Source organism: Lepidochelys kempii, chromosome 3 (assembly GCF_965140265.1).
Source record: "Lepidochelys kempii isolate rLepKem1 chromosome 3, rLepKem1.hap2, whole genome shotgun sequence".
NCBI classification, from domain to species: Eukaryota; Metazoa; Chordata; order Testudines; family Cheloniidae; genus Lepidochelys; species Lepidochelys kempii.
Window position 1 is genome coordinate 207,703,779 of NC_133258.1, and position 14,021 is coordinate 207,717,799.

Below are 14,021 nucleotides of genomic sequence, written 5' to 3' on the forward strand. Positions count from 1 at the left end.
AGCAGCCTCCCACGGGAAGCGTACAGGGGAAGGGGTCAGCCTCTCAGCTCTCAGCAGGGGAAGACAGCGTGAAACAGGCCCCAGCAGGACCTGGGGAGATGCAGGCCATGCCTGGGGGGCGGAGACGTTTCCTACAGCGTCTGAAGGGGTTTTTCCATGGCTGCAGTTAAGCTGCCTCCCTGAGCGGCAATAGCTAGTCTGGTGGGAGAATCCTGCTGCTGTCCTGGCCACACCCACACCGGGGTCTAGGTCAGCATAACAGTTCCACACCTAGAGAGGGACATGTGAATTCTAAGTGTAGACCCATTTCTCGAGTGCCCCGCTGTGACAGAACGCCCCCGCCGCCACACCCTGCACACCACGGCAGTAATCTGTGTACAGATACGCCTGGGGACATCTCAGGGACAGGGCTGGAGCAGCATTCTATGTAACGCTCTGAGCAGAAGCCGAACTCATGACTGAAGGGCGTTTGCCAGGCAAGTCTGGGGGAGGGGAGGTAAACCTGCTTCTCAAAGACAAAGGACAAGTTGCCGCCCCAGCCAGGCAGGTGCCATCAAAGCTGACGGGCCATCGACTACCAAGTGGCCATTCGTTGGCAAGGACGGGGCAGGAACAAACAGATCTGATCTCAGCAAACAGCAGCATGGAACCTCTCCCCGCACCCCCGACTCCTTGTCTCCTGGCTCTCAGGGAGAAAAACCTTTACCTAGGGGTCACCCTCAGGACAATGCATTTCAAAAGAGGACTGAACTATAAAAGTGAGGGGCAACCCCCTGGTTCTCTCTCCCTGCCCATCTCTCTCCTGTTCACCTAAGACCAGGAAAGAAATGCTTATTGGGCTTTGGGAGCAGATCCTGGCCGGAGGGTTTGGTCAGCAGCGTTACTGGACACGTGCTCATGGACTTCACCGTGAGCCAAGCCCAGCTTGGGAAGCGATTTATCTTTATTTCTCTTGGAACCATTTCTGACTTTCGTGCCTCTTTACTTGTACCCTGAACAGCTCTCTCCTTGCAATTAAATACACTCGTTTTATTCTTTAATTAGAATTAACCCAGCGTTGTGAACTGGGTGGGTAACTCGAGCTGAGGCAGACTGCTGTGTCCCGATCCCGTGAGAGGGGCTACACACCTAACACATCTGGGCTGCCCAGGAGAGGGCTGGACACGCATAACAAACGTTTTTGGGGGGAATCCAGGACTGGGCATGTGCTGGGGTCACCCTGGGAGCAGTAACAGTAGAGACACTGGGAACACAGCCTGCTTCTTTCACTACACACCCGCTTCAGAGCATTCTGACCCAGAGCGCCCTGGAGAGGGCTGCCACGCTTAAGGGGCAGCAGGGCAGGGAGGGGGTGCTCCCACTCCAGGCAAGGGGCTCCCCCCAGCTCCAGGCCACATTCCCAGGGCTCAGCACCCACAACTGGGGCCAGACTGACAAGAGGACTCAGCCCCATGAGCGCAGAGATTGGCCTGGGGGCAGAACGGCTGGGGAACGGCTCGGTTAACGGGTGGGGGAGAAAGGTGCTGGGGGCCCCCTGTGGGCAGCTCTGCCTAGGCCCGGCTCCAGGACCCCCCGCTCACCAGGCTGTGACTTGACTTCACTGCCCAAGCAGGTCAGAACTACCTCCCCACCCAGGTTTGTCCTCGCCCCCGTCTGCGCTTCGGCTCAGCAGCCCAGCAAAGGCGCAGTAAGCACCTCACTGCAAACCCTGCCCTTCTGTAGTGAAGACACGGCCTAGGACTTTACCCCGTTAGCCAATATCTGCTCCACAACCATCATGGGGTGCAGCCCTAGTGCCGACAGGGCACACTGTAGCTTCCCCGCGAGTCGGAAGGGCGTGATAAACGCTCGGGCTAAGCCGCAAACTGCCCTGTCAGCACTAAGGCTCCCCGCGCTAGCTCGTGCCAGGCCAGAACAAGTCCTTCCAGCTCAGAAAAGAGAAGGCCAAAGTGAAAAGCAGCCTCTGAGCAGCCTCCCAGCTAGCACCAGGACGCAGCTCCGTGTGCCACTCCACTGCCCGAGGCGACGTTTCTCACTGCTCTTCCCCGTCCACACAGCGCCTGAGCCTGGGGAACACAGTGCAGGACACGTCCGCCTTCTGCCCGGACTGCTCTCTGTCCTGCTGACAGGCAGCAAGCTCAGGCCTGACCGACGGGGGAATGCAGGGAACCCTCCTGGCCAGGACGCCAACACCCAGGCCCTGGTGGAACCCGGAGGCTGAACAAGGCTGCACTTTCAACGCTACAGTCCTGATCCCAACGCTCAGGAGCTGGGAACTGCTGTGATGGGAACCCCCGGTGTGCACTGGGACATCTGTTACAATGGCTTCACTGTGCAAAGTGAGATACACACCCACACGCTTTCCGTGCCCAACACTACAGACGTCCATACAGCCCTCGGGACCACTGCACCATGATCTAGTCCAGCCCAGCAAGGGTTAAACACGGTCTGGTAAGAGACGCCCAGACGGTTTCAATTTCCTTCAGAATTGGGACTTCGAGCAGTCTGGATTTACTACATCTGAAGCCCCAGAGGGATCGTCTGTCGCCCAAATCCATGGCCCTCCCTGCAGCTCCGCCCAGGCAGTCTAGGGGTGCCGTGCCCCAGCGCACACAAGCTGCAGAGCCCATGAACTGCATGCCGATGGCCTGTCCTGAACACAGGCCAACTGGAAAAGCTCCCTTCTCTCGGGGGAGCGCTGGCAGAGAAGGGGCAGAGCCCGGGGCTGGGCTGCTGAGAGGAGTCACAAAGGAACACCCCAGCTCTGAGCCACATCGAGTGGAGGGTCAGAGTCTCTGAAGCCTGGAATCCCCCCCGAAGGCACGTTGACTTCTATCCCGCAATGGCTCCCCCTGCAAAGCTCAGTCTGGAGCCCTGCCCCAACTGGGGTCCGGGGACTGTATCCCTACTAGGAACTCTCCTGCAGTGCCTCTGTGCTTATGGTGCTATCCTCCCCCACTGGGAGCCCCTTTCAAAGGCAGGGATTGAGCGGGGGAGGGGAAGGCAATTAAGCAAACAATGCCCTTTGAAGGAAGCCTACTGGAGATAATCAATAATGCTTTGATCTGGTCAATAAAAGAGCCTAAGGGAGCAGCAGTCAGGGCCCTGGCATAGTCTCTCCAGAGCCTGGGCCCAGAGGGAGTTTGCAGGAGAGGCAGGCAGCATGCCAAAGCTGAGGACTAGCCGCTCTGTGCGCCAGAAGAGTGGCACATGCCCAGCCGGGTAGCGGCTGGCTTCTCCTCCACCATCAAAGGCCAGTGCCAGGCCGTTCCAACCAGCTCCTCTGTCTGGGCTGCTGCTCCTAACCCAGAGCGGGCTGGTCTCTGAGGCTGTAACTCTCCCTTCCAGCTGCTGAATCCCAGCCAAAGAAACTAAGGGCCCACGGCCGCCTCTGTAGCTTGACTTCCCCATGGGAGCCATAGCTGCTGCGCCCCAGGGACTGCACAGGTGCTGACGGGCTCGGATGGAGTCTGCTCAACCCAGGAACAAGATGGGAACCCTGGGGAGGGAAAGCAGGGGGAGCTGGCTAGCTGTGTTAGGGCGGGTGCTCAAAGGCCCCAAAGGGTGGGGATATCCAACCCGGTCTCCCAAGGAGCTCGTCGAAGAGTTCAGGCCCTTCTCGGTGACTCTGAAGTGTTCTGCTTTGCAGTTTTCCAGCAAGCAGGTTCCTCCTCATCCTCAGAGCGACTGAGCCCGTGTCTGTTTCCTGGAGAACCCGCTGAGTTGCCTCCTGGGGCTTATTTCCTGCGGAGTGAGCCCGGGGCTCTGAATCCAGCTCCTGGAGCCAACAGCTTTCAGCCTGGCCAATGCAACAGCCAGCAGCGCTCTGGCTCAAGGGGAGTCCGACTTCACCATCAAAAGGGACTAGGCTGGCTTCCTGCCTAACACAGGCCACAGAGCCTCACCTAGTGATTCCCTCACGGAGCCCATTGCTTCCGCTGGAGCTAGAGGCTGGATTTAACAACTCCAAGTGGTGAGAATCCGCCATGTCGCTAAGGAAGCTGGTCCAGTGATTAACTCCCCTCCCTGTTACAAACGAGCACCTCAATCTGAATTCTCAGAGCCTCAACTTCCAGAAAAAACCCGCACTGAAAAGGCGGCACGGTTGTTTTCTCATCTCTACGTGGGAGCAGCCCTGTGCCCAGAATTGCAGTCAGGACATTAACTAGGCCAAAGGAGAAGGCCACCCTCTCCGTGCCACACACAGGGCACTGGGAGGCTCCGACCGCCCTGGCATGCACTAACCTGCTTGCCAAGTGCCCAGATTTCACAGGTTACATTTCAGGAGCAGACATGTCTGTCTGTTACCAGCTCTGTTCCTGGGCTTTCCGCTCCAGCATCTCCCCTTCCCAAATGATCCCCCACTTCGGAAAAACTGTCTCCTCTCTCTGACATACCCGGAGGGCCAGTTTTCAACCCACACCTCGGCTTTATCTCTACCTGACACAGCCTGGGACAGGAAGGGGTTAACCCAGAAACACAACTCCTGGTTTGAAACAGGAGTGGCCCAGAGGGACAGGACCCGGCAGGAGCTTTGGCCACAGGAAGAGAACAAAGCACCTCAGAGGAGAGGCAAATACCTGGCTGCACAGCTAGGCAAGAAAACACCATGGCACCAGTTCAAATCCCAGCTGAAGCCCTGCGAGGTCACAGCCAGCACCAGGCAGCCGCGGGCCAGAGGAGAGAGATGAGCACAGAGCTATGGGAGAGGTGGAGCAGGAGCACTGGCGAAGGCCCAGTGAGAGGCTGGATCACCCCAGCAGGGAGGGTCTGCGAGGCTCTGGGGCAAAGCCCATTGCTCAGGGCTAACCAAGGGGGCACTCCTGCCTTGCCCCTGCCAAACAGTCCCAGAGCTCAGAGACTGCCTAGGCCCCTCGGGTACCATGTCAGGAGGGCACACAGGAACGGGGGAAGCAGCGTGAACAAGGACTCCGCTCTCTCCTGCGGGCTGTTCACCCCAGCCTGGCTCGGCCAGGGTGGGGCAAGCAGTGCGGACACCCCAGCCTGAGGTGTGCCCAAGCGGTGGCGGCCCATCTGGGGGAGGAGAGGGGAGCATCCCTGCAGCAGATGATAGCCACTGCTCCAACGCTTGGGAGACTCCCTCCCCCCCAAGCCCATCTGCAAACAGGTGCAGGGGGGATGGCCACTGTAAAGCCCCTTCCCTAGAGGGGAGCTTGTGGGAATCCCAGTGCCTAGCAGCACCTGCTCCCCACCCCTCCAGCGATGCAGTCAGCGGGCCCTCTCAGCCTGAACAGGGTCCAGCCATCAGAACCGCACGGGGGCTGCTGCGGGGGCTGAGCGTCAATGCGCGGCACCTGGAGCCGCGCGACAGGAAAAGGAGACCGTGTCAAGGGCCGGCAATGCAGGCTGAGCAGGTCTTCCCCTGCACAGCCCACCTAGCTCAAGGAGAGCACTGGCCAGGCACGGGCCACGCGGCTGGAGAACTGGCCGGGACCAGGCCAGGCACTGCTGAACATCCCCCAAGCAAGGTCGGTCTAACTGTCCACCCAGGAGCGTGCAAACTGGCCTGTCTGCAGCCAGCTGCCTGTACGCGCCGCTCAGGCTACCAGCTGGCAATCGGAAGAGAGACGGACAAAGGGCAATTCAGCATTTACTGCTCGCTACCCGATCCCGTTCCCAGCCTCCCGCTCTCACGTGGAGAGAGGCCAAGGCAGCGCAGAGCTTGGGGGGCTGTCCAACTCGAGGCAGATGTTGAGTACTTTATACATCGAAGGTGAATGGCGAAGCGCCCAAGATGCCGAGTTCCCCCAGCTGCTCCGGCAGGGGGAATGGCTTCAGAAACAGGATTCCTGCCTGTATTCCAGCAACAAGCTCCAGACCTACCTAAAGGTGGTGGTCAGGGACCCGCTGGGGTGGGGCTAGGGAGAAAACGCAGCCAGCCAGCCCGCCCAGCCTGGAGGAAGCAGCACAGCGGACACCCACAAGCGTTGAGAGAAGAGGCAACGAACGCGGGAGAGGTGTCTCCCACAAGGGGTCCCTCAGACAGCGCAGCTTGCATCTGGGCCACAGGAAGTCTGCTGGCCGCAGATCACCCCTCGGAAGGGGCCACAGAAATGGAGAACCAAAGCCAGGGCTGTGATGGAGCGTGACACTGCCTGCCCCACCCACTGCTGCTCCGCAGGGAGACCAGGGGGATCCTCCTTCGCCCACGCACAATGGGTAGGACACTCCTTTGGCGGAGATGGCTCAGGGCCCCATCCCAGCTGCATTCCCACCGCAAGCCCTGCCCAGCCGTGGGGCCCACAGCTTGCTTCCGCCGTCACCATGCGATACCCACACTGCAGCTCCTTGCACTCAGCCCACACGAGCAGAACACAAGGCCCAGCTCCGAGCTCCTGGACCCCCACAAGGAGCACAACATCTGCACAAACAGCTCTTCGTACCACATGCAGCTAGTGGCCCAGCTTCCTGGGAGCTGCGGGGATGGCTGTGCAGCCATCCTGCCCAGGAGCAGGGGAATTCACGGAGACAGCGAGGGCAATCACCCGGCCCCGCTGCATAGCTGCAGGGGGCACATGCCAGACAGCAGAACACATTCCAGACCCAAGCAAACCCGACTTGTAGAGAAGGTTTCACAGACACTAACGTGGAGGGAGCGCCTTAGCTCAAGGCCCTGATGGCCACATGCTTGAGCTTGACATTTTCATATTCATCTACAGCTGGCCCTGTTCGACCAGTGAGCTCAGCCTCCCAGAAACTCCTCGGAGTGAGCCTCGCACGGGCAGGGGATGAGAGGAACTGCTCTGCTGGGTCACCACGCCATCCCAGAGCACCCAAAGGGCCATGCTGGCCTGCCAGGGCCTGCACCAGCATACTTAACACCCAGCATAGCCCAGGGAGAGGAAAATCCCCCAGAAGAGACTCCTCAGCCCATGGGGACAGAGGGCATTGCACCACCATGCCCCGCCCAGCCTGGGATTCGTTAGCTCAACTGAAGGGCAGGCAGGAGGAGCCTCCCCACCCTGCCTGGACAATGGCTGTGAAGACTACAAAGCCTGGTGCCCAGTGTCGAGTCACATCCGTATCCGGCCATGGCTGGAGCTTTAGAACACGATTCTCTATGTCCAGACGCCGGGTGAGCACCTTTTAAAGACTAAGCCCTACTGCCTGGTTAGGATGGCCCGCAGGGCGGCTGGCTGCTCTGCAGAGCGCTGCGACGGCCACAGGGCTAACGGGCGTCCACCAGGTGGAACTGCCTACCCACAGCAGTTCTCTACGTCTGAATGGCTGCTCCTTGCTGAGACAGGCAATGGGGAAAATCTCTTGCATGTCTGGCTTGCTGGGACTACAAGGCATCCAAACCAGACCCTTGGCCATCCTGAGCTCCCTGGGCTGAGGCCTGGCTCTCCTCACAACGCCTCTGGAAGCGGCACAGAAGCATGCAGCACTCTCAATCTGCCCAGGTACCGTGCTCTGGGAGCCCAATCCAAAGAGAACGCCACCATTTCCAATCCTGGCCTCGAATCAATATCTTCATAAATGATCTGGAGGATGGTGTGGATTGCACCCTCAGCAAATTTGCGGATGATACTAAACTGGGAGGAGTGGTAGATACGCTGGAGGGGAGGGATAGGATACAGAAGGACCTAGACAAATTGGAGGATTGGGCCAAAAGAAATCTGATGAGGTTCAATTAGGATAAGTGCAGGGTCCTGCACTTAGGATGGAAGAATCCAATGCACCGCTACAGCCTAGGGACCGAATGGTTAGGCAGCAGTTCTGCGGAAAAGGACCTAGGGGTGACAGTGGACGAGAAGCTGGATATGAGTCAGCAGTGTGCCCTTGTTGCCAAGAAGGCCAATGGCATTTTGGGATGTATAAGTAGGGGCATAGCGAGCAGATCGAGGGACGTGATCGTTCCCCTCTATTCGACATTGGTGAGGCCTCATCTGGAGTACTGTGTCCAGTTTTGGGCCCCACACTACAAGAAGGATGTGGATAAATTGGAGAGAGTCCAGCGAAGGGCAACAAAAATGATTAGGGGTCTAGAACACATGACTTATGAGGAGAGGCTGAGGGAGCTGGGATTGTTTAGCCTGCAGAAGAGAAGAATGAGGGGGGATTTGATAGCTGCTTTCAACTACCTAAAAGGGGGTTCCAAAGAGGATGGCTCTAGACTGTTCTCAATGGTAGCAGATGACAGAACGAGGAGTAATGGTCTCAAGTTGCAGTGGGGGAGGTTTAGATTGGATATTAGGAAAAACTTTTTCACTAAGAGGGTGGTGAAACACTGGAATGCGTTACCTAGGGAGGTGGTAGAATCTCCTTCCTTAGAGGTTTTTAAGGTCAGGCTTGACAAAGCCCTGGCTGGGATGATTTAACTGGGAATTGGTCCTGCTTCAAGCAGGGGGTTGGACTAGATGACCTTCAGGGGTCCCTTCCAACCCTGATATTCTATGATTCTATGATACTGTGGCCGCTCTGGAGCACAGGATTCTCTGACGTACTAGGGTGGATACACTTGCTGTCTGAACAGAAGGGGTCTGTGCGAAAAATGAGCTAGGGCCAGCCTGACCCAGGTGCTGGCTACGGATTTTACAAACACATACTCAGGGCCCAGGATGTGTCAGAGGCCGGACCTCTCTGGTGAACCAGGGGAAACGACGCACTTGTCCTCTATTTTTATAGTATATTTGGAGGGTAATGGAGGCAAACATTGGTTGGGCCATGGTAGATCCTAGTGACATGCTGGATTAAGCACTCTAGCGCCAGGACGCGTTGGGAACCTGCCGCGTGAAACGCAACAGGAGCAGCAACCCTTGTGCTCTCCTTCAATGATAGAATTTCGGGCCAGAACTTGAGTGGATCCAGGAGCTGGATAACAGATTTTCTAAGGGCTCATGGCAAGGACTCATCAGGGTCTGAATTTTAGAGTGAACTAGCAGCAGCCAGACTTGGGGCTTGCCTACACAGACATTTAGTTCACAGAAAGCTGGGGTGTGACTCTACCCCGCACTAGCCCACCACGGACTAACTGTCCCTGTGGACCCTGCTGGCACGCATTAACAGCTGGCTAATGAGCTTTGATCTAGTCCTGAGTGAAACCTCACTGCAGCTGATGGGCATGCTGGCTACCTTCCATCCAGACTACACAAGGGAGCAATTACAATGGAAGCCACAGCCCAGAGATTAGACTGAATGCAAACACGGGGCTGGGTCTTTTCTGATGGAGCTGCGTCAGCCAGAAGCAAGCAGAAAATCAGGAGACAAGAGAAGTTCTTGTAGTCTGGCCATGAGAGAAAGTAAAGAGAGAATGCTTTTTGGGCAGAGTGTTGGCTGAAAGAGGCTTGGAATTGTGAGCAAAGAAATAGCCTCCTGTTTGATTCCTACTATGTTCAAGGAAACAAAATAAACAGGACTGCACCAAAGAAATACACGATCCCCGTATCAATTTCTCTTCCTAGCGGAGGCAACCTACAACACCCTGAATACTGGCTAACCACTTGGGCTAAGGAGGAGTAACACTAGTTTTTTATGTGTTTTGAACAATTTCTTTAGCACTCAGTTTGGTGTGACACAATTAGCACTTGAAACCTTCCCAAAGGCATTTCTTTGTCTTCTCCAGTTTCATGAACAATTGTATCTGACACCATATACTTGTGGCTGCTACCCTGTGGCTGATAAACAGCAATACAAGGAGATAATGCAGGGGTGGGACTAATCACAGAGAAAAATAAATGTTTCAGATCACATTCTGTAAAGGACATCAGAGCCCACCTACTTAGTAAATAGTTTTGTCTCCCCACATAGAGACCCAACAGTATCAATGTCAAGGTAAACTGAGTTTGACAGGGCTTGTTTCTGCGCAGAGAAACTTTCTCTGAGGCTTTCAGAGCATAGCACTGCAGAGACCAGTCCTTGGCCTCCTGCAACAGACATCTCACCTTAGGTCCCTCTCCCACTGAGCCCAGGCTCACACTCAAACGGGGACTCGGTAGGGAAACACAGGTGCTGCAGAGGTGGTGTTGGTTCCCTCAAGTCAGCCCTTGACACCTCAGTGTGGCACTAGGGCACTGCCCTGCCAGAGGTGCCACGGTGGTGGAGTCCTGACTCCTCGGGCCAGTAAAGACCCCATAGCAGGCGGCTGGACGCCAGGTGGCAGCGTCCTGCTCACATTCTAACGGCACTGTTACACTTCACCGAACTGACTCGTAGTCCTTCACCGGCCTGCAGCGCTGCGGGTGCAGAATGGCCGGCCAGCGACCCACGTGCAGAGCCAGGCACACGGTCTGAGAGACGCTTTGGATTCCTGTGGAATGAAAAATTCTAGTACCAGAGCTGCATCCCACATGCTCCATCTCTCCCCCTCCCACACCAGCCCCCCTTTTCCGGCCACTGCCTCTTGTGGGGTAGGTCAGGTAGACTGCATGTTCTGTGCACCACAGGCTGTCAGTTTCAGCTCTCTGTAAAGCACCCTGCGCAGGAGGGGTTGTCTAGATAATCACGCCCGGATATTCCCTGCAGGCCAGGGGTAATGCAACTCAGACAAGACAAGCCCTTTATAATTGCACTGGGGAAAAGCAGCATTTGAGTCCCCACACTGACCAATGTCAGACCAGGGGAATCCCTTCCAATGGACAGCAGGCTCTCTGCCATGAGTGCCCAGTGTGTGAACTCACCAGAGTGACTTGAGGAGACTGTTCCCCAGCACAACCCAGACGGCAAGGCAGGCCTGGGCAATCGGGACTCTCAGAAAGTCAGAGAGGGGCTGAGCATCAGCTCCAAGGCAAACTGAGGGATGAATAGCATGACTGTTCTGACTTCAACCGAAAGGGCTGCTTGAAAAAACACAGTCATGAAAAAGCTGATTAACTTAATTAGGAGTTAACCTAAAAGTCGAGGCTGAGTTCCAAAGCATTTCAGGAGTGAAATGTAACTGTGCAGCCCACAAGACCAGGGACACAAGTGCTAAAACAGCTCTGTTAAACCTGCGTACACACTCCCCCCACAGTATTATGATGTGTGCGTACCACAATAACTCACCCCCGTGTTATGCAAAAAAACCACTCAAAAATCTGGTTTTCGCCTGAATTGTTTCTCTGTGGCCTCTTGCCGGAGGAATGCATTTTGGGACAGTTTCTGACTGATCAGAGAAGCAAGCCTTAAGTTCTGGTGCTTTGTAAAATAAATGGGGGTATTTCACTTTAAATACGTTTGACTGAAAGGTACAAGCCTCCAACTGAGCTAGTTAACAAAGGTTGTACTTGTGGCACCTTAGAGACTAACCAATTTATTTGAGCATAAGCTTTCGTGAGCCACAGCTCACTTCATCGCTCACGAAAGCTCATGCTCAAATAAATTGGTTAGTCTCTAAGGTGCCACAAGTACTCCTTTTCTTTTTGCGAATACAGACTAACACGGCTGCTACTCTGAAACTTAGCGAAGGTTGAGGGCCAGGGCCATTCTACTCTTGAGCAGCCAGGAGAGTGGCCTTGTCCCTTCAGTCCATGGGACAGCGAGGAGAGAAATACAAACCCCACTCTCATGTGGCAAAAAAGGACTCACAAGATTTCTGCAGACAGGTGTGGATACAAGCTGTATCCAACTGAGTGAGCATTCACCCAGCTGCACCAGCAGTGAGACAGCTGAGGGAGGACCCCGGCTCCCTGCTGAGGTTAAGGAGATCTAGTTCTGTGGCTGGTAGCTCAGAGTGAAATTATACCACATGCTTGGTGAGTTCTGCAATTTCAGGCCTGGTACATTCCTGACAACAGCAGGCCCCTCCATAAGCAAAGTCTATAGAAGCCACCGACCCTGAACAGGAGAGTGGCAAGAAAGAAGAAGACAGTGGAGGTGGCTTCCTATGGGAACATCTTGTGCATTAGCTCTCAATAAGAACCACTGCAAGACCCGGACTCAAGCTGTCTAATATTGACTGCTGGCTAACCACGTGGGTTAGCAAGGAATAACACTGGTTTATTGGTGCTGGGAATTATTTCTTTAACGCTGTTTGGTGTGACACAGGAGCAGCACCTGGCCGAGTGAGGCTGGCACATGGTGAGGTGTGAGGAGGGGGGGATCTGGACACAGTCAAATCCAACAGCAAAGGCCAAAAGCCTCCTGCAGAGATGGGAATGGGGGGCTCAGCTGTTCCTGGGGAGCAGCACTTCCCTCACATGGAAAAAGGCCTTCCGGGCCTTTGGAAATCTCAGCAGTCATGCCCAGAAATCAATGGCCAACTGCATCTGCTGTGCCAGCCTGGCTCCCCCAGGAGGGAGGGAAGTAGCCAACCACATGGCCATCACCTTCCCAGGACGCCTGGTCTCCTTTCTCCCACCCACCCACGCTGCCGTGGCCTTGGCGAGCTCCCCTCAGCAGGAACATTGTGGCCTGATGCCCTCTGAGTTATGGGATGGGAGTGACCCCAAACCCAGTGGGTGGATTTATTCCAGGGGAAACCTGTCCAGGCCTTCGGGTTGGTAATGACAGATCCCAAAAGTGTGAGCTTAAGTAAGCACATCTGTGTGCTCTGCAGACAGAGTTAATGGCAGCCAGTGCTGAGCGCACCTAACCCTCCAGCCTCCTCGGGTGCTGCGGGCTGCAGGATACAGTGCAGCAGGGCAGCCTGTTTTAGCCCTCAAAAAACTGGCCAGCGTGAAGGGACTTGGCTCCTTGGAACTGGCCATAACCTAGGGCCCATAACTCAGGGCATGGCGCTGGGGACAAGAGAGGGCTCCTGGCAGCTGCAGCAACTCGCCTTGGCCTCCCCATGGCCAGCTGCAGCAGAGTGCAGGGCAGGGAAGGAGTCAGGAGGAGCTGGGGCAACGGAGCAGCAGCTTGCCCAGTGCTAACCCTCCGAAGAGGGCACCAGGCTGCCGGTCAGAAGACCAGGACTCTGTTGCTGTGATGGCCACTGACCTGACTTGCCAAGTGACCTAGGCCAAGCCACCAGCTCTCCCACTGTAACTGCCCCTTGGTGACAGGAGAAGGGAGCTGCTGTTACTGAACTGAAGCCCAGGAGCTCATGACCCCATGGAGGAAGGTCAGAGCCCCCCAGCCATGATAAGTGGGGCCTGCCTGCGTGTTAACAGTGGGCTGCAGAGACTCCCCTTGCAGCAGGTGCGGTCCTGGCCCACGGCCCCTGAGAGCGCGAGGAGGGAAGGGAGCTGAGCATGGGCACTAGAGGAAGAGGGCAGGTGCCCCCAGCACTGTGGAGATACTGCAGGTACCCCCTGGCAGCGAGCAGGACTTGGATCCACACCGCCCTCAGCATCCAAACACCCAGCGCTCCGCTGTAGTCAGGAGCGAGTCATCACCAGTCACGGGCCTGGAGACAGCGCCCGAGGCGCCAGGGTTCAGGGCTCGGCTCGGAGCGGGGAAGCGACTGACTTAAGTGCTGCAGTAACAGACACCACAAAGCATTCCAGAGAACTCCTCCAACCCTGGCGCTCACGCACGCATGGCTTCTCCCGGAGCACCCCCTGCCAGCACCGGGGGGCTTACAAAACACCAGTCTGCGAGGCACCAACAGGGAAACACCGCCACGTATTCAGAACATCCCAGCACATGTACACAGAGCCCCACACGCCTCCTGCTCCAGGCTCTACTCTGCCTACAGCCCCAGCAGCGTCCTCCCCCTCACAGGGCCACTCTCCCCCGCGTCACCGGAGCAGTATTAAAGACTCACCATACTGCAGGGCACAAGGAAACTAAGGAAGAGCCCCATGGAATCTGCCAGAGCCTCTGAAGGGAAGGAAAACGCTGACACGTTACGGCCCATTTCTTCTCTTTTAACCCCAGCTTTCCCTGCCTGCATGTGTCCATCGAGTCACAGTGCTACCCCCCGGGACATCACTTCAGGCAGTGCCCACGTTTAATAAGGCCGCTGGAGCAGGGCCTAAAGCCGCAGTTGTTTGAATTGTTCAGTAGAACCAAGTAGCCAAAAGGCGATTTAGGCAGACACTGACCACACCACCGGCCAGGGCAGCCCGCTGGGTCACTAGCAGCTGCTCTCACAGCTGCACGGTACCAGAGAGAAGGTGGGGCTGGCAGTGGAGGCT

The 14,021-nt window shown here is 56.3% G+C and overlaps 1 protein-coding gene across 1 annotated transcript in view; it reads right to left on the bottom strand.

The window, feature by feature from the left end:
• The window catches only part of PTK7 (protein tyrosine kinase 7 (inactive)), a 96,049-nt gene that overhangs the window by 20,436 nt on the left and 61,592 nt on the right, over positions 1-14,021 (bottom strand). The window lies entirely within an intron of this gene.